The sequence below is a fragment of the Anguilla rostrata genome, chromosome 16 (genome assembly GCF_018555375.3).
Source record: "Anguilla rostrata isolate EN2019 chromosome 16, ASM1855537v3, whole genome shotgun sequence".
NCBI lineage: Eukaryota > Metazoa > Chordata > Actinopteri > Anguilliformes > Anguillidae > Anguilla > Anguilla rostrata.
In genome coordinates this window covers 28,465,828-28,492,847 of record NC_057948.1, presented here as the reverse complement: position 1 = coordinate 28,492,847, position 27,020 = coordinate 28,465,828, and the positions used below count along the sequence as shown (strand labels likewise).

The 27,020-nt window shown below is 41.2% G+C and overlaps 1 protein-coding gene across 5 annotated transcripts in view; it reads right to left on the bottom strand.

The window, feature by feature from the left end:
* Positions 1-27,020, bottom strand: part of LOC135242659 (transcription factor Maf-like) — a 279,764-nt gene that overhangs the window by 175,123 nt on the left and 77,621 nt on the right. For 2 of the 5 annotated variants that reach the window (XR_010326412.1, XR_010326411.1), the window contains exon 1: positions 4,946-5,256. The exons of 1 other annotated variant lie outside the window; for it this stretch is intronic. The gene's annotated coding sequence lies outside the window, so the exon portion shown is untranslated. Of the gene's footprint in view, positions 1-4,945; positions 5,258-27,020 lie in introns of those variants that run through there. 2 more of the 5 variants (XR_010326413.1, XR_010326409.1) reach the window with 2 other exon arrangements.

Here is a 27,020-nt window from a genome sequence, read left to right as displayed (position 1 = left end):
ATGTTTCAATATTTCAAATGCAACAAAGTAGCACATTGTGAGCAAAGCTAAAAGTCAAACATGCGCTTTTCGAAATTAAAATGAATTTTCATTGTTTCCACAAAAGACCATTGTTTAATAACTCCTACGCCTCAGGCTTAGCTACACACTGCTTAAATATATCAGATGTCATGGTATTGTGTATTGAAAAGTAACAAAGAATGTATATGACTTTTCATTCAAACTGTTTTTTTAGTTGTCTGTTGTGCAAGAGCAGAGCATATTGTTTTGGCACAACTAAACAGTCACACATGCTTGAAAGCTATTGAATTAAAGCTTTGAATTATCAACAAGGTGCTTATGTTTTTTTAGTTTTGAAAAAGGGTCTTATTTTACCTCCATAATTATTAGTTAACTCATTATTTGTGAATGTTACATGTTTGTCATTTGATAATATCTCTAAATAAGTGCATGCACCAGTGCACCAATAAACCACACTTAAACCAAAAATTACACATGTACAGCAGACAACCAAATATATACTGCAGCTATTTGGTGTATATATAGGTCTCTAGGATAGGTTTAAATGGATAATGCCCACCACTTTCCTGATCCACCCCAAATACAGAAAAGGGTGAGCTGATAGAGATATTAGATTGGGATGACCACCAAAGGCATACGGGGTACTCTTGTTTTGTCATACACAAATACCTTCCATCAGTGTGAAACTCGCAGAGATGCATCACTGTCATGTCCGTTTCCCGCAGTCCATGACGAACAAACGGCAGAGTCGCGGAGCGTATCAATCACGGTAAGGGACTTCATTACTTCTTATTACGGTCACTGTGTAGCAAGGTCACTGGCTCGAAATCGTGCCCTCTACCTCCGCTCGCTCCCCAGGAAACTCGGCAGGATCTCAACTTTCTCTCATTTCCTCGTTTCGCGTTCTTCCCCCCCCCCCCCATCCCCCCCCCACCCCGCAAAAGGAAACCCTCCCCCCACCCCACCCCACCCCAAGGTGACCCAGCTCTACAATAACTGCTATCGGTCACTGTGAAAAGCAAAGTCCATTAATCCTTCTTAATTTCCCTTGATTCTCCTTTCACTTTCCGCTGAATTTATTGCAGCACCTTAAATGCAAATGAAGTCATATCTAGAGAGCTCTTTCCACGTCAAAAGGCCTATCACCACTTCCTGAGGTTCTGACAAAGGAAAACTTAGAGTACCACGGCTTCATTCAGGATGACTTCTACTTCACCATTATCAATGGCAGTGGTAGCACTAGCAGTCTGAACTTGAATAAACATCATTAAAGGCACCTTGGTAAAGTTAGATCATCCTCAACAAATGAATTCCGTACACAACACTCTGTGTACTAGTAATTTACCAGCACAATAGACAAAGAAAGTTAAAAATAAAACAGCACTTGACAGACTCCTTTAGATCCTTAGATGATGGACTGAACACAGGGACATAGTTGCTACCAAAAAGATAAAAGCAATACACCATACCAAATAAAAATAAATAAAAGGGAGAAGAAAAGAATGTGTGTTGTGAATATTGGTGCAATGTCAAAATTCTTCTGCACCAGTCATAACAGAACCAGAAAATTATTGAGGTACCCCATACAAGCAAGGTGAAATGACAGATCCGTGCCTGGTCTCTGTCCATTACTGCCCTTGATCACTTTTTAGGCCATGTGTTGAGAGAATGCGTTCTTCCTCCGTTTCCTGTCTCCGAGCAGAACTTTCTAGCAAGCCTAATCAGTCAGCAGCACGCAGAGCCGAGATCTGGGAGATGAGGAGTGGGGGCGGCGGGACTACGAAGCAGAAGAGACGTTTCTAAACTTGGCCGGACTTGAGTCAAGCGAGTCTGTGGTAACTCACCAACAAGCCAGTGCCAAGGAAACAGCTCGAGACCGGCTCTCTAATGTCTTAAAATGCTTTGATTGCCTTCTATGAAACCGGAGGGATCAGAGGTTGCCTGGCAAGGGAGGTCTGATCACAGGAGGGGTAAAGGGGACGGAAATTACAGACAGAATGCCTGCGTAGGGCAGAGCAGCAAAATCATCATTCCAATATTAATGCCTTCTCAAATAAGTGTGTTTGTAACTCCGTGTGGAGGTAGCTTCACAATTTTCTGCTCCAGCGATTTGCTCAAACCAGAAGAAAATGGCGTCCTTTTAAATGGTTGTAATTATTAGTTGTGCCTGCCATTTATGGCACCTTCATTTTTTTTGTAAAAACTGTGTCCTTAATTTCAGTGTTTGAGTTTAAAGTAAGTATTTTCCCTAATTACTCTAATGACTGCAAGAGTGCTAAAAAAAAAGTTTTATAGCCAAATTCCTTCTTTTTTTGTACCTGAGACAATAAGGCTTTGGTACGGCTTTATAATTGTTATCATGGAACAAAAAGACTTGAGGTCTAATTAGGAGAGAAAACAGGGAGACAGCTCGTATGAGGGCTTCTGGGAGTTGAGATTCACTGTGTACACATTGCAGAGCGCACTGGAAGAAAAGAGGGGCAGATAAACTGTGTTTGAGAGGAGACGCGCGCACAGTGCTGCACGCTTAAGATAATGATGCTTTAATTGGAATGGTATTAGACGTTTTCAAACATATCTATATAACAGGTTTATCTGCATTAATCCTAATAGGTGTGTAATTGCGAAAGCAGTCACTGCGGACAAACTGACGGAGTTAACTCGGTGTTAAAGTGGAGGAATTTAGAATGTACACCTTTATTATCGCTGTATCTGTATGTCCGCATGACCATCTTTGTGTATTCTCATTCCACATTAACCCTCAGAAATCAAATATGTTCCACACGCTCTCACTTTGGGCGTCGTCCTCCCATGCTTTCCAAAACTTTGGGTGGGGTGCTGACAATTAGTAATTTTCCCACATTTTGCTATTCGCTGCGAACTTCGGGCCTACGTGGACCACAGCACTCATGCCACAATGAGCCGCTCAGAGCGTTATAATGACATGTCCATGCCGATGCAGAAAATTGGTCTCAGGTTTCAGATGAGTGTTGTATTTATATTTGAGCTGGTTGTGGGCAAGTGGGTGACGGAGCAGGGCAGGGTGTACAGTGTTTCCTTTTGAATCCCTGCCAGTAGTTTGGCTCCAGCAGCGGCCTCTGTGGATTTCTTACCCTCGTTCACGTTGAGTTATTAAAGTTTGCGCTGAAAACCCTGCTTACATGCAGCCGCAGCGGGCTTCCCATTTATCAGAACGCAGAAAGCCACGGGGCTCGCTTCAACCGTTTAACTGCAGGGAGCTTAAGAGCATGATGTGAAATTATAACCCCAACACAGCCTTTTTTCCTCCCCCAATTGCTCGCGTTTTTACAGACAGCAACAATTTAGGTTGTTTCTCCACAAACTTAACGGCATCTCAGAAGCAGAAAAATTAAGACATTCCAGATGAAGATTTGGAATTAGGGACCCCTGCCCCCTCCCACCAAGGCATACACCACATCCTCTTCTTCCCTCATCATAGTTGGTGGAGTCTCGCATCCAACCTTGTCTGAGTTGCTGTATAACAGCCCGGTACTATAAATGACTGCGCTGTATATCGGCGCATTTCCTGTCTGCCTGATCTTTGGCCTCAAATCTGTGCCACTACCTTTTCTTTTTCCAGCCACCACTTCTCACCACTGCACTCGTACATCACGTTTGTGTCATACCACCATTCGGTTAATTACAGCCATCTCTAGCGTGTGCATTGCGTCAAGGTCAGTGAGAATTTATGCTGTGTGTCACTTGAGTATTGTCAGTCCCATATATTGCAAATACCACTGGCATTTGCATGGACGTGCATGTGCGTGTGCGTAATGTCCCAGTATGTACAAAACCAAAATTTGCAACACCATCGCTGACCACACTTCTGAATATTATACAAAACCGGTTCCAAATGCAACAAATGCAGGCCACGCGCAAAGCCTTGGGTTCTCCTATGCCTGTCATCTGACTGTAATTAACTGCACATATCAGTGGTGAGTCCGAGGTGTTTTTGAGCACCGGAGCGTGGATTTGAGTAATTCTGGGTTGGTCAGTGAAACAGCCCTGGCAGAGCGAGCAAAGCTCTGATTACATGGAAAGTCTTCACTTCAAGAGCTTAACAGCACCCTCACAGTCCTCTGATCAGCTATTAAGATAAACTGGCTAACTTATTTAGTTTAATTCCTGGTTTGAATTGCATAGAGAATGGTAATTGACTTGCGTTCTTGAAAGTTTCATTAAACACCTAATTTCTAGATTTCGGTTTCAACAGCATTTAATTTACAGGCGTGCACAATTTGCATGCATGTATAATGCATAACATTTTTTCCCATTATTTTCCCATTTATGTCTGATTGCCAAGAGACCGAAAAAGACATTTATTTAGTATTTGCATCTTTAGCTATATGAAAATAAAATAACAGGAATGGCATCATAATCTGTGCCAGCATATGGAATAATGCTACAGTCATGAACGGTACTGAGTCATAAGAGTACTAAGCATCTGTAATATCTACAATCTGAAAACACTTAATATAAAAAATCTATTACAACTAAATCTTCTATATGTCCAGCTAAGATAATAACAAGAGCCTATGGCAACATGGATAGGACTGGTGGTCATAGGCCTCTCCATGCTGTCATACCCATTTATGAATGCCCCTGAGAAGCACTATGAAGAGTTTTGCAGGTGTTAGAGATGTATATTGTCATAACATATTCACTTCAAGTGAAGTGCAATAGTAGATGCACATTAATACAAGTACATATTGCGAGTGTCAGTTTTCCAACAATGAGACATGAAATCGCCCAATAATTTGTTTGATCCATGTTCCCCATTTTAAAAAAAACTTTTCTCCCACTGTTCTCCCATTTAGTAGTACCCAATCATTTTTGCAGTACTACCATTCACACCTCCTGCACAGTCAGTTCAGGCAGACTGCTGTCACGCAAACACACATACCTCTCTGGGTTACGACATGATCAGCTCTCATTCACCCCACAGGTGTCCAGGCCACAATCAACAATGGCACGGTCAAAATCCAGTTCCAGAGATTAGTCCCTGCCACTGCACAAAATACCTGTAGTTTAGCTGGTCTAGCTACTCTTAGGAGCCAGTCTTCTACATTTTTAATATACAATATTTTTAAAAAGCAGATAAAATGCAAACTGATACAATAAAATAAAAAAAGTTACTCTGGCAGGGTTTGGCGTGGGATAGAAAATCTGGTAAAGCTGAGGCCACGCCCACTCGTTAAGTGGGTAGATGCACCTGGGCTGCATTAGCTAATTAGCTCAAGTGAGCTTCTTTTGTCAGCGGGTATCTGAGGCTGGGGTTTCTTTAATCTCATGCCAAGAACTGTGCCACTGTATGAAGAAGCCTACCTGAAAGGCTGTCTTGTTTTCAGCTTATTTTTATTTTACACTGTTGTCTTTATTTATAGTTTTTTTTATTTATTTAATTATTTTATTTTATTATTTTAACCAGTGTCCTGCAAGTGTATGTGTTCTCTCTCCCATTTTCAGTAAAAGAAAATACATTTTCTGGAGAAATCTGGACTCGGCACATTTCCCTGTGTCCAGCTGTTCTGTCCCTCCCAGGGCTGTGTCATGACATGTGACAGTTTTCAAAAAGAAACCACAAATCCTCGCAATTTATGTTTTCAGAAATGAGAGATTGGCCTGGCTGAGTAGTGTCTGTTGTCTTGGGATATTGCAAAGAGCAGTGCTAGTTTTTGCTGTTTGGCAAGTTAATATTGGTGGTTGTTCCACTCACCAAGGACAAAGCTAACACAGCATTCATTTGGAAGTCAAAGATAAAAACAATTGTTGACGGAATCCAAGCCCTTGTTTTAAAAAAAAAACAAACCCATGTGTTGTCATGGTAACAATGTTTTTGAAGCATGCTTATTGGCTGTGGTATTTCTTGTGCGCATTAAACATATACACTACACAGGGATGATGTTTAAGGGAATCAAATGAACGGATAACAGACCAGAAGATAGTAAAGAAGCTGTAAACAAGTTAGGCCCTGCTTAAGTGTTCTGCAAGGGCAAACCAGCCCAGGACTGAGTGGTGACATCTTGAGAAGGGGCTCCTGATCCAGCTGCACATTAATCATTGGAACGTCATTCCTGGACGCAAACCAAAATGCAATGTGGCTTTCTATGGAGAGCAGGTCATAATCTGCAACACAATGCAGAGTTTGGCAGCGTTTGAAAGGACTCTATAAGTGCTGTAAAGACAATAATGACTTCCAATTCACCGCTGGCTTACTGGGCCTGCTGTGCCTGCCCCCTAGTCCTTCCCACATCAAGACCTCTGTGACATGCTGCTTCATCTCACGGACAAAAACTTGGAAAGTTGGAGGGAAAAACATCACATCTCTCTTTGTGCGGAGAGCCTTGACGCGCATGGCTTTCATAGACAAACCGCGAAGGCTCCCACAGTTGCAAATGACCATTCGGACGGATTTATAACTTTGGGTACATTGTTTCAGTGCTAATTGAGTGTTACGCCGCAAGTCGCTAATGGCGCCGATAGTCATCTATTTCAAAGCATGCAAGATTATTCAGCGTGCAGTAGGTGCTGTTAATGGCACTGGATAAACCGGTCCTTCATATCGGTCTTGATCTGCCCCGAGATTAACGCTCAGAGATAGATTATGTTGTCACATTTATGGGCCTCGCGGAGAAAACAGGAATGAAACAATAAATACTTTAAGTAAACCCAAAGCGCCGAACGGTGACCGACTGCCTTTTTTTTTTCCCCCCCCCCCCCGCCCCCGGCCCCGTGCTTTATGGGGTGGAAGAGACTAGCGCTCGGTACATGACCACTTTCCCCTTTTTTTAAAAACAACAGGCGGAGACAGGCCGGGTCTGCTTCGCCCCTCGCTCGGCGAGCTCCTTTATTTGTCTCCTAGCAGTGTGTGCTCTGCGTGCCTCCGAAGGAGAACAAAGGGTGCATTAAAAACGCGGAATTATGTGGTCGTCCGCGCACCATACTGGTTTGGATGACTCTCTGCCTCTGCGGTTTTCTCCTATGAAAGCTCGGCTTCAATGGCCTCCCTTGTTGTCTGTTTCTGCTCCCCGGCGGGGGTTACATGAGTGCTATCTCCACTCGGTAACCCCACTCTGCAATTGCCTTTGTTACATAGGTTTTCAGGGATATATGCTGCATGACAATTAGCCTTGACGTCCAGCAGCTCACCACAGCCCATTATAACAGGGAGTTTATGGGCCCTTGTGAGTCTGACAAAGAGCTTGTTGTTGGGAGCCGTGAATGAAAGGCAAACACCAAGTATGAAAATTCGGGGGGTGGGGGGGTGGGTGGATAAAATACCTACTCAAATGGCTCCAACTCCAATATAGACAGAGCAAATGCAGCAGACATCTTCTTTTTCCCTCAACACAAAAATTACAGCAAGTGGTTTTTGTATCTAGGGAATATGGGGATGACATTTGTGATTGATACTGGCATAACTGCAGGATAAAAACATGTAAAAACAAAGGAAGAGGAAAATGACATTACTACGAGAGCTATAGTACAGTGCAATTACACGGTAGTTTCAAGAAACTATGCCGAGGCACAGGAAACATGACAGGGAGGGTGCCATTAGCACCAAAATCATATTTCAACACAAACCGCACCCCTTTGATTCTATTTGTGAAAACCGTTGTACATAACATTTACACTAAATACATACCGCAAATGTAGCCCTTCGATGCCAGAGGGACTGCTGTAAAAACAATGTGCAGAAACATAAATCTGTTCGTTCATTTCAGTGACAGCCACTTATTTAGGCTGTTGAACATTCTTTTTCCATAAACAAAAAAAGGACAAACGTTATGAAATCACTGCAGACATTTTGTTGCAGCGCCACCCCACAATTACCCGCTAACGCAACAATCACATTCTTTGACCAGATCCCTTCAGATCCACAGAACCTGGGTTGAAACTGGGACTTTAGAGAGTGAACACAGCACAGCACAGCAGATAGTAAATTACATTTAACTGTAAAGGGCTGTGGAGTTTCTGTGGTTACGCTCTTTCACAGAACTTTGATCAGCAAAATCTGTGCAGGAAGACTGTTCTGGTTTTAATTTGGATTTACAGTAAGATAACAAATGAGTAAACCTTATTCATTTTATATTTGTTTTGTGCAGTTAAAACATCTCTAATCTTTCAAGTGTTCTCTCCATGTTGTGAAATATAGTCCAATACAAACATTACAAGCAAGAGTGATCCAAGCAAGAGATGTCACAAAATGCAAATTATCAACACAAAAAAGGTTATTTCCATATTCAAGAGCAAAAGGTTGGAGACTCAGAGTACAGGTGGGGTCAAAGGTTCTAAGATTCTAAAGGTGCGGGTGAAGCTCAGAGTCTTTGGAGGGGCTTTGGAGGTAAGGTGCAGGTGGAGGCTGGGATCTTTTTAACAGCTTCACTCCCAGCTAGTGAGCACGGGAGGAAGGAAGGCTGCATTCAAAACGAATTTAAAGGAAGAAACGGTGAGAGTGAGAGAGCAAAGGGGGATGATGAAAGCTACCCGCTCCTGGTTCTGAGCAGTAGCACAGCTCGTCCTGGTAGCCCATTTCCCACGTGCTGTTCCCGATATTAGGCACTAAGTGCCAGCTGTCACACAGCGAGTGCCAGCCACGCGCTCCCAGCTCCACCTGCCCATTTATCACGCGTCCTCCCCACCCCCACCCCACACCCCCCTCGCACGCGGATCCGGTCTCACCGCCGCCGCCGCCGTCGCCACAAGAGTACCGCCCCCCCCCCCCCCCCCGCCGCCAGTGATGGAATACGCATCACGCCGCATGTTTGCTCTCGCACGGGAAAACTGTCACACGGCGCTTAGCAAAGTGGAAATTCATGAGCGATAAAAAAGGGAGGGAAGCCCTGAGAAAATTTCCCCACAGCCTTAACCTTTGCCTGTGCATGAATTCGGATCTACCGAGGCATAAATTTGTCTTGATGGGGAGGGCGAGGGTCTTCTAAGACGCGGGGCAGAGGCGCAGAGGAAACTTGACAGCAGAGCATTGTTAACAGGAAATACGACACATGAGGCAGGCAAAGCAGTTCTCATAATAACCTGCTAGATAATGGATTATATAGGTCACTTGAAAGGTGGTATATTTTTCATACTCAGCTATATCTAAGTGGCTTATTCTTTTTATACCTCAAAATAATTAGAAGGCAAGGCTGAATTTCACACTTGCGCTTGCCAGTCCCTCCTCCTAACCTATTTTAACTTTAGGTTAACTCACGCGTGTTTTACAGAAACTCTCTGTCAATAGGAATAATGCAAATAAACAGTGGAAAATATAAATACAATAAAAATAATAATAATATGATAATGCTGCAGTTTTAGGATCTGAATACACACGCGTGATTGTTAAAAATCCCCACAATTTTATTTATTTATTTTTTTATGAAAAAAATCCAAACAGTTAGTGCAGGCACACGTCCCAGCCATATGATCTGGAATGTTTTTCTGCCCTTTAGTAATATGTTTTGCACAGAGTTCACTGGAGCAAAACCCTAGAAAATCATGTCTATAAACTTGGCAGGAGAGATCTGGGAAAGAGACACAATAACGTTGTTCGGCTTGGGTCAGCCTAAGCCACAGGATTTCAAACTGGATTTAAAGCTGGAATCTTTCCACACAGATCCCAGGTACGGGTTTCCTGCAGCAAATCCCACGGACACAGGAGAACCACATCGTCCGTCGGAAAAGCCCGGGAGGGAGTCCAGGGGATACAGTAAACAATAATCAGTGGTGTAATTGTTTTCTTACAGTCTCATTACATCCGAACATGAGGTTATTCTTTCTCTTACCGGGCCTGAGGAAGATGAGGTCAACGGCAAGGTTGTTAACTCGCGGGTCTGTGGGACGTGTCTGAATGCTACACGACCGCGAAATGTCACGCTTGTTTTCTGGGACCGTCGACGCACCCTAAACCTTTCCTTATGTCAAATTCAGTTGTACGCAAAAGCATATCGTTGGCCAACATCATGCCGATTACAAAAAACAAGCCCATTCATTTTCCCTTTGAGATTATACACTATTTGTGATTCTTACAAATTGTGAGATACCCACAAGAAGAGAGGGCCAATCCAGACCTTAAACATGGATTCTTATTTTAATTCAAAGACAAAGGGTAATGTCAGTACATGCTGCAACTACACTCCCAACTTTAATGCGCTTCTTTTCATTTATGGGCCAATTGCCATTTGGTTTCATTCAAATTAAAATGTTTATCACAAATAATAATATTGGCATTACAGTTACATTACAGTCTATGAGCAGTTCACGGGGAGCAAGGTTGAAATACAACCCTCTGTGCAGATCAGTTTTACATTGCTATCTAACCTTTTCTGTTGGCAAATGAAGAGGCAGTGGTACTCTTGAAAAAAGTTATATTTGCCACTTAAGGAATCATTGTACTATGCAGCACCCTAAGTTTGCCAATATACTGTATGATACTCCTGCTAACTACAGTAACATAATGCAACTTGTTCAACTTGAGAGCTCAAACTAAAGGAATAGTTTTGTTGCAAGTCATATTGCATTTACAGGGCAAAAAAATCAATGATCTATGTTATGTTAGAAAAAGCCAAGGCCTCTCCACCTCCTGGCTCCAACAAGCATTTTTACAAGCCTTCCATGGGACAGACAGCTGTACAATAAATTTTGACTGGGTGCAGCGTCTGCACCATGAAATCAGTGGTAACCATTCTGTAATGTGAGAGATTAGCTGGGTACTCAAGACAGTAACGGTTAAGCAGTCAACGAATGGCTTGGCCTGCATTGACAAGCAGGACGGAACACTGGCCAACTGATATTCTGTAACCCAGAGACGTAGAGCATAATGGTTATTCAGGGCAAATCCCTTCAAGCATGGTCACTGGGACGGAGGAACCGTGTAATTAGCATGGCGCAAATGATTGGCCTTTAAAGCGGGGTTGGATCAGGATGCGACCGGAGTCTCCTGTTTCACGAGGGGATCTGCTGGCATGGGGAAGGGAGGGCTATAAAAAGTAGAACCAAAATGACTTTGCACAGTTAAAATGAATTTAATGGACGAGCAGAAAATTGAATTACAATGTCGCTAAAATTTTTCCATCGATAATGCTTCTGAGGACTGCAAGCTCTGCGCTCGTTACTCCTGATGTATCTTAAGTTATCGGCCAGAGATGATATGAATGGTTATATGTAAATTGTAGACTTGTGCAAGAAAAAGGCTTTTGCAGCAAAAATCTACAGGAAATGGGGCAGAATATAGTAAGTCGTAAGAAATGCACTTTTACATATTCACTAAAGGTCTTATGGATGCAGGCAGAAAAGAGTTGAATTCAATAAGAAATAAAAAATACAGGCTAGCTACGTTTTTTAAATATGTAAATCTTACAAAATTCTACCACCAGAGATCAAGCACTTCTTAATAACTAGCAGATTAGTTAAAAACATATCTTACACAACTATCTGAGACATAATTATAATATTTTTTACTGAAATTGAATGTTTGACTGGTGAGCCATTATGAACATCGTACAACATGGAGTGTTAGCTAGGGTACTGGCCCATTCCACAGTTTCCAGTGCTCTCTGCTGCTCTACACTGCATGCTCACTGTGATTGTGTACAACACTCTATGCTTATATGGGGTCAAATGAGGAGCATTCACACGAATGTCATGTGAAAATTACCCACATCTGCTGAAGACTTCCACATTTTACACCGTATCCACCAACTATTCTTATTTCCGCATCTCCCTGATAGAATATGTGCTCAGATTGAGGTCATTTTTGGGGAGCCAAGGGAGGGGGGTGTACGGGGGGATACGAGGCTGACCTGGTTCTGTAAAAGAAACAAATACAAACTGTTTCCACACCCTTGCATATGTCACCGCAATAGTATGTGTTACAGCACACAGTGAGACACATTAGGTGATGGCATCTGCAGAAGTCAACTGTCAAGAATTAATCGTGCTGGCCAACAGCCTGTTTCTTTTCTTTTTTTAAATTTTTTGTAAAGTCTTGATCCTCCTCAGAGCAGTGCATTCGGCTTTGCCGGCTCTCATCCTACACTGACCTTAAACAGCTCGTGATGATGTGCAGAGGAGCCCGGTCTCTGGGGTCCTCGAAAAAGTTCCAACTAAAAAAATAATAAAAACACTAAAACCCAGCTGCATTGTTTGTTATGTGTCCTCATCACTGAGACCACAGGCTTCTGGGATACTGCATCATTGTGGGTTTTTGTTACTTGTCTTCGGTGACGGTGGAAGGAAAGCAAGAAAAACATTAATGTCTGCCCCATGTGCACCGAAGCCCACGCCACCCGCCAAAAAACCAGCAGGAGCGAGTTCCGTGCCCGCCATCTTAAAAAGAGGCAGCTCTTTTAAGACAGCCTACCTACATTTACAGCGTGAAGCTCAACGTGGAATGGCACGGTACTGCGTGGAGTAGCGTGCATCGTGCAGGAGCAGGACAGCTGATGTTCCGCCGTCGCCTTGGACAGGCCGGTCTATTTTCAGTCACCTGCGATGATAACTCTGATTCACGGTGCTTTCTGCAGCATCTGCAGCTCTGCCGAATACCGGGCTCGCTCACGTCAGTCAGACGATGAACAACAAGGCCAGATTGGAAAAGGGCCAAACCTGCACATTTTCTGCTGAAGCCAAAGAATGAAGACATACAGGGCTACAAGTTGCAGGAAAATGGGCCTTGGTTAAATGCTCCTTTCATTAAACTGGAACGTCAATTTAAAAAAAAAAAAAAAAAACTAAACGTAAAAAGAATGTGCCGTATTAAGATTTTATTTCCATCTGGTACATTATAGCCAGTTAATGTTTACAGTTCAAAACAAAAGCATATGTATATAAATCTTACGATGAAGGAAATTACTGAGGCATTTTCAGTGCACCCTGGTGGTCCAAAATCACTAAAAATGATAATTATCCATGGTTTCATCGAGCTACAGCACTATATCCTGGTTCATCTTCTCTACAAACTAGAATAGTGCATAGCTACATGTTCTCTGCAATCCTCCACAGGGAAACAATGCATTACACTGGCCAGATCTGAGCCAGTTTGATCAGGAGAGATCAGATGAATCTTCACATGTAGTCTTAAACGACAGTGACAGTAGGCCAGTGTTCAGCTTCTGGTGGACTAGAAAGTGAAGAGTCCAGCCAAAAGGGAAGGTTCATTGGGTCGACCCTGGCTGGGAATGTGGGGGTAACCCGTTCCTGCTGAATCTCGCTCAAGCCACCCCAGCCGCACCACTAGCTCACTCTCTGACCGCAGCTGGCCTTGCCCTGCAGATTATAGGGTTTCGAGTGGGATGCTGTGGGCCAAAGGACACAACCAAGCATGTTTGGCAACAATTAGTCCCCTAGATACCCCCTCAAACTACCACCTAATAACAGCTCACCACTGCTTTGCTTGAGAGCCTTAGAGGGCCTGCAGGAGTCTGCTCTACAGGATCTATTCATAGTGCAGGATCACAAACCTGTCTTTAATGGCACTACAGGATACAAAAGTGCTTTTGGACTACGGATCAAGGAGAACTGAAATATGCATAATTTGGCTGCTTTTCCCCTTCTGTATTTCCGATTGCAGACCTCTAGACTGTGGGTGGAAATAATGGTGGTTCGGGAGCCCTGCGTTGGTTAAGCTGGAAATGGAGACTAACAGGCAGTAGCACAGGGGAAGGTTTTTAAGAGGTCTGGTGCCCGCAACTGTAAAATCCTGGCTCTCTGGTCCTGATTTTTATCACATTTTCTTTTTACATTTTATTTTTTAAGAAGGTTTAAGAAAAGATCTTTAATAGCACCACCTGACCTGTAATGATAAAGGGCCTCTTTTGTTTGACTCTTAATTTCAACCTCTTAAAACTTTAATAGAAGCCAGTAAAATATTGATAACTAATATCAGCTGGGGATTTGACTGTTTTTGGCCGCACTTCAACAGTAATAATCCATAACAATTTCGCCTGGCAGCGAGCCAGAGAAGCGTGGGTGACCACACACAAGGAATAGCTCACGCTGTGTCTGCTGCAGCTGTCAGGCAGTAAATAGGAACACTTTGTTAGACTCATTTACATCCCGAAAAGAAAACACGCCTTAACTGAAAGTATCAGTGCTTTTAATTCTGGTCTGCGCATCCACCACCAGGTGCAATTGATAATTTAAAAAAAAAAAAATTTTAAGTAATTTTTTTTTTAAAGCCAGCATCACATTCCATAAACTCATATATTCTTGCTTTGTTCATACATTTACGTAAAATGCACCTGCAACACATCCACATTAAATGAGCGTGGAGCATATAGGTTTTTATAAAGAAATCAGTTTGTACTAAAAAATCGCATTCACCTTTTCCCCTTGCGAGGTGCTTGGAGATCTAGTCTGGATCTGTAGACAAGCAAACGCAAGAAAGTTTTCGGCACTGTGACCCACAGAATAAATGACTTATGAACCCAGAAGGGGGATGCTTGCCTCCACAAAAAGTGATAGCCAAGCTCTGCAAAAACCAAGAAGTATTGCCCAAAGGCACAGAAATACAGGTCACTCAGTTACCATTACCTTCATTAAAGTGAAAGTTGCATTTGGATGCAAAATATGGTGATGCTTATATTAGTGCCAACATTAGTATGTGTCCAAATTCTACAAGCTAGTCAATATTTATGCTACCTTGTCAGGCAACCAGACAAACACAAGAGGTGACATGAGTTACCTTGTTTGGGATGTAATTTAGGTTGTTACTTCAATGTTAATACAAAAAAAACAAAAACAAAAGGATGGTGGGGTGGGCTTTCGTGTGATATAAGGCAATGCAAAAGTACAGTTAACAAAAAAGATAATGAAAGAATGCATTTCTACAAACTGTATAACATATTCTTCAAAATTCCAAAGAGAACCCATTTATCTGCCGCTTTAATAAGTAGAGACCTTCCTCTCACCAGTAAAGAAAGGTCCATCAGCACTTTCTCACTCTTTCCATTCCATGTTTCCACCTCTCAGGATCAAATGAGTGATAAAGTTAAGTGTAGAGATATGTTAATCCCTTATTTGCTTGCTGAATACATTTGTTTACTCAGGGGTGCCAACATGTTGTCCTAATTACATATTCATATCTCATTTCTCAATAAACAGATTTTGTTTTTCTTACATAGAATCATTGAGTCTAAAACTGAAAAAAGGGTATTTTGGAAAAAAAAGAAAAGTTTTTCTGACAAATGTGTTTAGCCTCACATTATAATACAACTAATAAATTTTTTTTTTTTAAACTTAAAGCAAACATAACTGTACAAGTTTAGCAGATTAATGCAAAGATAATATAGGTCAGAAAAATATATACTGAATTAATTTAAACTCACGATAATATGTTTTTTCCACAAACCCAAATAATGGGAATAGCCGTTTTATGTTATTAACATAGAAATAAAATGAATGAGCTATTTCATGTCCTTTAATGGAATTTCATTACACACTGCAGAGAAATATGTCTTCCCCCGACACCTTGTTGTTTTCTCTAGTATAAGGGCTGTTGCACACATGAGGTTTAACACCCTCGCTGGCAATCCACTTTGAACCATCGCCATCCCAGAAAACAAGGGCTTTGTGCAGGCAGTAACTTAATTGCATCCAGATTGGGTTTGCCTCAATATAACAACATGTTTTTTTTTAGCCTTAAGGGTATTTTTTACGAGATTGTTCTGAATTTTTTAAACCATATTCACCTTGATGTTTCTGCAGCTACACATTATTATATAAACACAAAGCATCAATGCACATGCATGCATATCTCAGACACAAAACATACACAGCGTACAGCCAGAAAGTATATATTTTCTCCCATTGCATATTAATTTTACTTGTTAATGGCAATTGTGCATTTTTTAAAGCAACATTCAAAAGTCCCAAAAGTTTCTGATTCTGATCAACAGAGAATCATTAACTATTTTTTGTTAATGGCTGGTATATAGTAACCCAGGAACAAAACACAAACAAGCACAAACACGGTGATATGTATGGTTGTGGAATAAGAGATCAATGCCTCACAGACTAATAAATTCTCAAGGCAAGTAAGCAGAGGCACGTCAACCAGTGATCGTGTTTACGTGAGAGAAGGAGAAAAATGAGACAGGCAGTTTGAGGGTTCAGGACCAACATTAGCATTATTAATATCCATTATCTCCAGATTCTCAGCAAGCAGAGAGCATTTGCGTCAGTCAGCAAAGAACATGGTGAAAGGATGTAATTTGGGTTAGACATTAAACTAGCCCACTTAGCTTCTTGGACCAGGACGGGGCAAACAAAAACAAGGGTGGTGGTGGCCTATTTCTGCAGAAACCAATGGGGTATTTGAGGTTTTGAAACACACGCTTCATGCACTGTCTTCTTTAGAAACAATTCTAAGCAGTGCCTTAAAAAGATTTATGAATCTGAAAATGCTCCAATATGATGGCATTAGCCACCGCTATAAAAATCGATGGTATGTTTCTGAAATTTTCGGTAAACATTCCTGGTAAAATTGTATGTTCTACTCAAAACTTAAAATGAAATGTGAACTTAAAATGAACACACATACAGTAAACATGCACAAACACACAGCAAAATAGGTGACCATAATGTTAGCGACAAAAGAGTTAATTTACAGAAACATGAAAAAACAGGCTGGAAAATGTGGCAAATCCTCACCAAAGTTACACTGCCTGGGAGTCTATAGCAGGGAGCCACAGCCCTACTGAGCGGCTATGAGACTGCTGGACTGCAAGCCGCAGAATTCCACAGGATTAGGCCGTAACATTATTGTCTGTTTGATGAGGGATTAACTACTGTAAATCCATTCCTTCATATGGGATTCCTCATTTAAGATAACCTCAAAATTCAACCCGTAACTTTAATGGTGTTTTTCCCCTCATCTGTATTTTCCCTGTTCCTGTACATATAAGGCTAAGACTGTGAGCTGCAACACACTGGAGCATATAAGGGCATTTTGTATATTATTAATATTTAAAGAAGCAGCAAAGACAATGTCAATGCAACCAAACTAGACACAACAAGTAGGGTTAATGCAATCAAAGCATGTAAATGTAAAAAAATATATAATTAGATTGATGCTGTAATGGTTCCTTTATGGGATATGTCAGTGGATGCAGTTCTTACCACTTTTAACCAACATAAACTAAAAAGGAGAATTTACTGAGCCGCAAAGGACTTAGGCACCGCAAGGACAGTCCTGGGATGAGAACGAGAGAGCAGAGACTGAGGAGGAAGGGGTGTAGGCTGGTCATGCAGAACACTTACAAAATGAAGCACTTGTAAAGATGGTGCTGAAGAGAGTAATTACTAGACTTAGACCCCCGCGTTTAAGTGTTAACGATTAGCTGCACATCCATTGGGTTACTGTTTGATGGCCTGGCCGTCAGGTGACATCCATGAAAAGAATAACTATTTGAACAGATGCAGCAATGAACAACAAGCCGTCACAGCCCTGTTCACAGTGCCCTTCCGTCCACTACCAGAGAGGTCTTGTGAAATGACATCCGCAGTTAGAAGACAGCGCCATGAAAGTACCACATCGCAAGGCCAAAGGGCAGATCAATCACCATTCCCGAGCATTCCTTGTGCTCCGTAGACCTCAGTGAACAGGAGACTATTAGTTCTGGTCCAAGCAGTCCAGCAGACTGGTTAGGAAAAAACTGGGCTTGTAAGGCAGGTTCCATTCCCAGGTGTGGCACTGCCATTATACCCTTGAGTGCGGTACTGAACCCATATTGCTCCATCTGTATAAATGCATACTATGTAAAGGAAGTTGTGTAAACTGCTTTGAATAAAATAGTCTGCTGAATGTCTGAGTGTAATGTAAAGTAGTGGCATGAAGAGGTTGGTAATGCCGAGTCACTGGAAAACAAATGATGTACCCTTGGGTAGCATCTGGTGGAATACATCTGGTCCCATCCCACAAGAAAAACAAAAGTACACATGCTATATTTTACACACAGTTTAAACAGCCCTGTGTAAATTAGATCAAAATGGAAAGGAAAATAGTTTGTTCACAGAAAAAATCCAAATTTTTCAGAATCAAAAGCACAGGATTGAGTTCAACAAAAAATGCACCTGTTCAGCTTCCTCTTCGGCCTACAAAATTTGTACCTCAAATATTTTACCATTCTACCAGAAGTTATTTCTAATATATAAAGCTCCATAATGCCTGGGACAGACATATATTTTTTTTCTTGAGTTGGCTCTGTACTCCACAATGTCATATTTGTAATTAAACAATTCATATGTGGTAACAGTTTACATTTTCAGCTTTTATTAAAGGGCAATTCATACATTTTGGTTTCACCATGTACAACACTATTTATACATAGCCATGTATAAAAAGTGCTATAATTTCTACAAGGTGAAACCAAAGTGTGTAAAAAGCACATAAATCTAAGAATGTGCACTTTAACATGTGCAGTGGTCTAAAATTGTGGAACACAAAGCCAAATCAAGAAAAATATGTCTTTGTCCCAAACATTATGAAGCTCACATGTATATATGAATTTAGGACGGCATGTCATTGTCTGTAATTATGTGCATGTTATTGTGGTTCAAGTTAAGGCTAATTTAATAAATCATTGATTGACATGATGTAAAACCATGGCCCCCAATTTACGGGACACCAGTGTGGATTTGAAAAGAACATTTGCAAAGCTTTCTTGACATTTTATTGAAAAAGTGCACTGGTCAGTCAAGACACCTTCCAATAATGATAATACTATTACCATTGTGGCATAATTACTAGCTTTATCTAGTAAAAAAAAAACGTAGTAAGCACTGCTATGAAACGGGCAAGCTTGGAGGGTCACTGAAGGATGAAGTCACAATAGAAACTGCCAAGTGTTGGTTTTTTCCACATATCTTCTTCATGTGCGTATGATTTGAAATCTGGCTGTGAACAGTTTCAAATCATTAATGCTTCCCTGCAGAATGAATGGGAAATGAAGGATTAAAGTGTTAGTAAACTCATCTACTGTGGACCAATTCCTCACTGATTTTACCTTACTATCAGACATAAATTTGAGCCAAGGATGCTGACATACACTGTAGAATTAAGCCTGAGCCTAGCCAAATGAATTAGCCTTTTGGTTTCCACAGATATCTGGCTGTGCCACAGATTGCACTTTTGGGGACTGCCTCACTGGGTGGGTTGCAAAAAAACAACACTACAACCTCCTACCGCAAACCATACTCCCTGTCCCACCCACCACACCATCCATTCTCCCAAGGCAGGTCTGCATATCTCTTTAAAATAGGCTTCATCACATTCAAAACGTTCATACAGACACAGACCCACATTAATGCACATCTTACCTGGTTCTGTGTTAACAGTAAATTATTTATACTCACCATTTTATCATCATAAATAGGTCAATATCTGTTGCTCCCGTTAAATATATTTGACATCTCTTTTAAGGAAACCCTATTAGAGTAAGGCAAGGAGTAACACTGACGATAAAACAACAAAACATCCTTCATTATTATTAATTGCAATAAAATGATTAATCTGAATTAATCCTGATTCTTCATGTTTTGAAAACCTTAGCTGCATCTAATGAAGAATATAAAAACACCAACCAGATTGGGCATTGTCATGTGGTTCCATGGTCTGTTTCAATTTATTACAAGCACTTAGCATTAAAACTAGGAGGTAATACAAACAATAAATAATTCAAACCATAAAAAAGAATAATGTATGTCCAGAAGGCAGTATCTAACAGTAGAGCAGCATGCAAAATTGATCTTGTATGTATGGGAAAACAGAATTTTCTCCCTGAAGAAACACCAACATACAAACACACCATAATTTTCATTTGTCTGTACATTACAACAATAAAAATGCAGTAGTAGAATATATATTTTACCCATTCGCACAGCTGTAACTTACTATATTTCTTGCAATCAGATTACTTGTTGCCCCTTTGTGACCATTTAGCTCTTAGCCACTACAGGTATGTACAGTTATTTGACTACACAACTAGCATGCCGGGCAGAGGCCCAGAGAAATGTGATGAATATGCCTTTTTATCGATTCAAATCAATTTAATATTCTGCAGGCCAACAAGGTTGCGCTACTTGTTTTATATGGTGAAGGTTGCGCATTGCCTGGAGGGCTGAGGGAGTAGTCCATCCATTCACCATGACACCACCCACCCCACCCCACCCCCTGTTTCGGCATTACCACCCCGTACAGGATGGTTTTTTAAACTGAGGGATTTCAGCTGAGATACCCTGACACGGACCACCTATAAAGAGGAATCCGGTTTAATGGCAGGCAACATATGCAATTATGCTAAAATTCAGCCTTGTCAACGGCAGCAGCGGAATCTCACGTGTTGCCCCCCCCACCCCCACCCCTTTTCAAATGAATCACCTGCCAGCTTTAATTATTTAAGCATCTGAGAGCCCATCTCTCCTTATTTCAAGTCACTGCCTTCTACCAGGCCACATTATTAAAGTAGGACAATTTCACAGCGAAACCCTATTTCTTCTGGATGGCTTATTTAAATAAGACTGATGACGGCCAATAAAACTTGGTGAAAGTACAGTATAAATGATCAGGCATAGATGAAGCAGCTGAAAATCTAAACAGGAGGAGGTAATGCTTCAAATGGTCAACACCACAGGCGCTGAATCAAATTATGCACTTGATGAAAAAAAAAAAAATCATATTGTTATTCACAAACAATATGATTTTAATTTAATTAAATAATTACAGAATTATTAAATGGCTTCCTTACAGGAAGATCTTATCTATATGTCAACCACCTAACAAACCTGTCCTTTCAGCCTCACTGATTACACTATCCTTATGGATCGTTCTCAACCTTGTTTGTGTTAATTATCATTGGCAGATTCCATACATAAAAAGAGTGCTCATCATTTTTTTGTGGTTATTTTGTGCAGATGGAGTTTTTACCCTGAAGTTTACTTCCATCTTCATCTCAGGATCTTGTCATGCCTGATCGGCCATTGGTACAAAAACACACAGATTTTTCAATGGTTGCACGTTCCATAGATTATGAAGAGAAATCTATTACATAGCACTTCCCAAATGTGTATTCATATCATATCAGGTCTCACACCACCTATGTGCGTGTGTGTGTGTACATGTGTTTGTGTGTTTGAGTGTGTGTGTGTGTACACGTGTTTGTGTGTTTGCATGTGTGTGTGTGTGTGTTTTAGTAGTATTTTGCAACAATGACAAATTCACCAGAATCAGACAGTAATTGTTTAGTGCCCTGTATTCACATTGGAAATAAATATTTTCCCTTAAAAATACAGCTCTGTGTATTTGTGGTAGCAGTTGGGCGTATTGGGAGTATTACCTTTGAGTCCTTGATAGGGCACTGACTAAGGCCCAAGAGTATGCTACTTATTCAGAAGTGCTTGAATAAACATAGACGCAATAGACATCGCATGTATAATATGAAAAACGAAGGCTATTTAAGTCACTCTGGGTAAGAACCCCTCCAATAAAAATATATAAGTATATAAGTAACACTGTAATTCATCACTATTTAAGAAATCCCAAATTGTTCCAATATGCATTGTTGCTTAGGCCTACTCAAAATGATCAAACATAAATGGTGTTTCTGCCATTATGAAAATGATTTATTACCACGCACATTTCAGAACGCTTAATTTATAAAATATTTAGTATGTTTTCTCATTTATGATAGATTAAAGCATTCAGTAAGCCCATGTGAGTGCATTATGGTTTTAAATATCAAGTATGCGCAATTCTAATATTAAAATATACATTTAATTCTACGGATGGGACATTTCAAATCCTCTGGGCACATCATAAAAAGAATATTACAATATTAAACTTAAAGCTTTTGCTTTCTCCAACATGCTTCTGACTTTAATTAGTCTTTACAATATATCTGCAGTAAGCCTCTCCTGTATTGCCTCAGAAATAATCAAGCAGGAACAGACTTATTTTCTTTCACTCGTAATATTTGTTTCTAGTAGATTACTCGTACAGCATGGCAACCCCTGGTCCCTCATTTCTTTTAATTGTGAGATGTGTAATTCATTAAAACAAACACAGAATTAGTCTAATGTGAAGAGACACAGCAGTTGCAAAGATGCTACTCCTCCTAATGATATACCAACAGAAGAGCAGAACCATAAGGATATTACGCATTATTAAATCAATACCCATCTTCAGCGTTCACTGAGCCCAGGTATGTCAGCCACTTCCTAACGTGAAAGAAAGAGAGGCTGATTCCAATCACGGGCTTCCTGGGACACAGACACACACACACACACACACACTGCTCAAAAGTACTTAAAGAATCCTCCAGAAAAACTGACAGCCTCACATATTAAAAAGGCTAATGAAATTTAGCTCCTTTTTTTTTTTTTTTTTTTTTTTAAAGAAGACTAAAGACGGCAGCATAATGAATGGCATCAGACGGTAAATAATCAAATTTGCAGCCTGACAATAAGCCGGAGCCGAGATGGGTGCTCTGACATAATTTCCTCAGCACCAGTTTAGAACAGTTGGCATCATTAATTGATGGTATTGCCAGTAAATTGGCAACAATGAAAAGACAAATTATGAGCTGGGGAGCAGTATAGAGAGGATTTACTGTATTTGAATAATTTAGACCCCCGTGGTTAATTTGACAGGATTGTTATTCTCTCAGAAGGCCCCGCTGCTCAAGAAATTAAAACTGCCGGATGGGCTGGTGTCTGTGAGTGGGTTTGCTAATAAGGTTTCCCAGTCGATAAATGACTCCATGCAGCAAATTAAACTGTAAATTTGGTTAGCGGTGGTAAATATTTAGAGTATGAAGAAATGTGCCTAATGAATCAGCCTTGTTGGAGAGAGAAATGAATTGAAATGTCAGCCTTCTAAATCTTACAGTAGGTAACCGAGCTTGCTCCCTCTTGGCTCGTCTCCCACTTTCAGAACATGCTAAACCATGTTATCAGCACTGGGTTTAAGTGCTTTTAAACCCCTTTTACAAAGCTGCTTCCAAGAGTAAGCACACATCAAGGAACAGCAACAATATCTTAAGAGCCATAAAGCACTTTTTTTTGATAGGTGTAGTATTAATGACAAAAGAAATCAAGCTTTCGCGTGTTCTATATCGTGTTTTGTTTCGACGCATTGGTGTAACACAGCTGTACCTATCATGTTAAGCAATCTCAACCTGTTTTAACAGGCTGAGGGGGGATTGTGAAATAGCAAGGTCACAACCCACATCAGCATTAAAATTGGCAGCCGCCGACCAATCAAACTTGCGTTCATAGCTTCAAACGGCAGCATTCTGAAAGATCTCTTTTGTCTTGGAGAATTCAAAATGAAGGAAAATGAAGGGAACAAGATTGTGGTTTAAAAAGCAAGTAACTTTGCCCGAACTGCTTTGCAGCTCAGGAGTGTAATAATGCACTAAACTCATGTCATGTCATTATCACATGTCACGCCTCATTTGCAGAGGGGCACCAGAAGTAGGATGACCGTTCGATCACCTTGCCACACTTCCCTTCGGGCACTCAATCATTTCCTTCCCCCAGCCAAACATTTTATTCGGTAGAGCCCGGAATACGTATAAATGCCATTATGAAATGGCCGTCTGCTAAAAATGGTTAACCCCTGACCGCCATAACTCAACACCAGGCCACGTGAGAGTGTCTGGTTGCAGCCGCAGTCCGGCGGCTTTGACTGAGCGCGCCTGCCCGCTGGAGGACACGCTCTTCCCCCGCGTCCCGGTCGTCTGACCACTCCATGACACAGCTGGCACCGTCTGCCCGGCACATCTGGGAAGAGAGGGATGACATCACCCCGGGGTCTCTCCGCACGACGCGCCTCGTCGCAGAAGACAGAGGCCCACGTGCCGCTGCATCGCTGTGCGTTTGGGCCTGTTCTGGCTTTCGCTTCTCTTTTTTTGTATGTTTTTTTTTTTGTTTTTCAGGAGACATGATCTGAAGCCTTAAGTGCCTCCCCGGTGCCTCGTGCGAGTCAGGTGCGGGGTTTTATCACATCGTAGAGCTGGCTTCGCCTCTGAAGCTCGCACGCTAACGCACAGGGCGGCGCGTGGATCCAGCCTGCCGTCAAACTCCTGACTACTGAACGAACTTCACATGATGCCGCACGCGTGCTCTTTCAGACAGCTGTCTCCCCTGCTACAGAAGTCAATATCAACTTTGGAGGATAGGCAGCAGATATTAAGGCACACCTCATTTTCTTTGTGAAAATGAGTACTTGGCTAATGTAGCACAAAAAAATTATATATAGAGAGCTTAGAAATGCATCTTGTAAATACCAAGTTATGTAGTTAATTCTATTGCCAATGTCATGCGATAAAACAGCAAAAAGGGTACTCTTTCAATATATAACATGAATTATCACATTCAGAGTTCACATATTACACATATCGATATGGAGGGGCATTGAAATCTAGTCACTTGCATAACTTTATGCACCAACAGTCTAGCAAGTCAGGAGGGTCATTGGACGTTTGCCCATCGCCATTTTAATTTACCTGGCTACTAAAGGCAGCTATGAGAAGATGCTGTGATTTCAGGTGAGACTGTAAACGAGTCACACTACCCTTACATGAATAGTTGTTTTCAAAGTGGTGCACTTTGGCTTATACTAAAATGGCCGTACAAATTCCACTCCTGAGTTTGGGATCCCTCCATTTTCCCCCCAATTCTGGCAGATTTATGACCCAGATGTTGATGACTTCCATTTTTTACAGATAAGTGTGACTGCATTACAAATGTTATAATTTCACATTAAATTAACTGTGCTTTCAGTACACCCTATGTGACTGTGACAGATATTAATTAAGAATCGAGATAATGTAGTATAAAAATAAGAACAAAAAACCAAAAGTGGACAGTACCAGTTTTTTTAACTACTGTGATTTCACAATATATATTTCCAACTCCAATAACTTCCACGAACTCAAGATGTGTGCATATGACAGGAGAAAGTCAACAAAATGTTCCAACATGCACTGCATTTGAAATTCATTTGTGGTGCCACTGCAGCAACTTCACAAATAACGGTCGGCATGTGTGGGACTATTTCACAGTTTGAGTTTAAGACATGGGCGGCGTGCCCAATATCTGCTCTAAAAACTTGTGTCACATAGCAGTAAATTTCTTCCCGTGTTTCTGCATTAAAATTCAGCAGCCAGATGTCCTAGATATACGGCCCATGATGTTTCTTTCTAAATATATTAGCGGTACAATCAGGGTACTTTTCCCCCGAAGCACGAAAACAAAATGGCAGTCGCGATAGCGAGCCAGGTGCAAGATCTCCGAAAGAACACAAGGTTATGTCCTTAAAGTGCTCATCTTAAAGCGAATGCAGCGATCGATGATTTGTAGCCGTAATTTCAACAAACAGCAGGTAGCACAGTTCCATTACTTAACATATAATTACGGGTCAACAACACTGCAGCATGCATGGAAAATATCTACGCGGCCAAGCCACACATATTTGCTTCCTGGAAGCAATTACAAACAGAAGCTTGGCATCTCACAGAGTACTCCAACTTAAGCAGAAAAAAAAAAAAAAAACATCCCTAAACCCGTACCTGTAAGAGTGCAAGAGAATTCAGGAGAAAGTTTCCTTCTTTTCACCCGCCAATCTACAATGGACCTCTGCCACCGTCCCAGCTGACAGCCCGGGTCACAGAAACTGTCCCCTGCAGCACTATACCGGGACCTCGCAGGCACAGAGGGAAGGAAAACTTGCAATGTACTTCTTTCTGTACACACTTAACATTTGCAGGTATATTTACCTAATAATGGGCCGCTCTTCTTGACACATGGTCGGGGGAAAGAAGCCTGCTCTTTCACCTGGCACCTTTAATTATTTTATGCCTAGGAGACAAGTTTTAACCAGAAGTGGCAGGTCGAGCTGCTCCTGACAGGTGGGGATGATTAAAACGGGAGATGTTGTAACAGGTCTCCCTGGAGCACCCCGGGCCACCGTATCGCCTTCGATGAGGCCACAATCGCAGGTCTTCATTTATTGACCGGAAAATTCATCAAGGGACCCGATGTCCCTTCGCAGTGCAGAGACAACCAAAGAAAGGGCCCTTAGAAATTAATGGAGACGTATCAGGGGAGTCAGCCGACTGAGAGAACGATAATAATCTTCAGATTATCCGCCTCCTACCAAACTCCCCACACACAAACACAGCCATTTCAAGGAGACCACAAAGTAGTTCATTAGAACTGTCTTCTCGGTCCCTGTCAACCCCCTAGTGACTCAGAGCTATCAGCCTGAAAACATGCTGTCAACATAACAACAGAAAACTGCTCGTAGCATTTCCTGTAGTTGAGCTAGATTTTTTGAAAGCTTATACATGGGTCATAAATTTTAAATATGTAGCCTTGTATGCAGCACAAAAGCATATTGCTTATTTTAATGACAAATACTGCACATTTCTTCCTACATGTCATTCACTGTAGCCAGTACCTCTGCTTCCTGTTAAAAATCCATTATATCCATACCAGCCTATTTTACTTACAGTATAGAGCTAATTTTTCAGTTTTACAAAGTGAATTTCAGAGTACACAATCCTGCAATAAGTTTAAAAAGTTCACATTTTTATGTTTCCCCAATTCTGAGCATAACCACTGTTGACATTGTTCTTGCACTTCCGATTATGAAGTCATTTAAGGCCATTATTCAATATACTTCAGAGAACCAGCAAAATTAATATTTGTAAACGTAATGGTGTAATGGGATAGCACAACTTAGATGGGCAAAAAAGCCCTAAATGGGAAAAATTAGCAAGTTATCTATCTGACCATACCTGCAAATAAAACATTTATCTATCTAGAACAGCAAACTATTCATTATGTCCTTCTCAGAAGCACAAAATAATTTCTGAATGGCTGACCGGATGAACTGACTGAAAAAAAAATCTCTTTAATGCAATTTAAATCCCTTGCAATCTCTTGCCGCGCCGTTTCGCCAACAGACAGCTTCGAAGTAC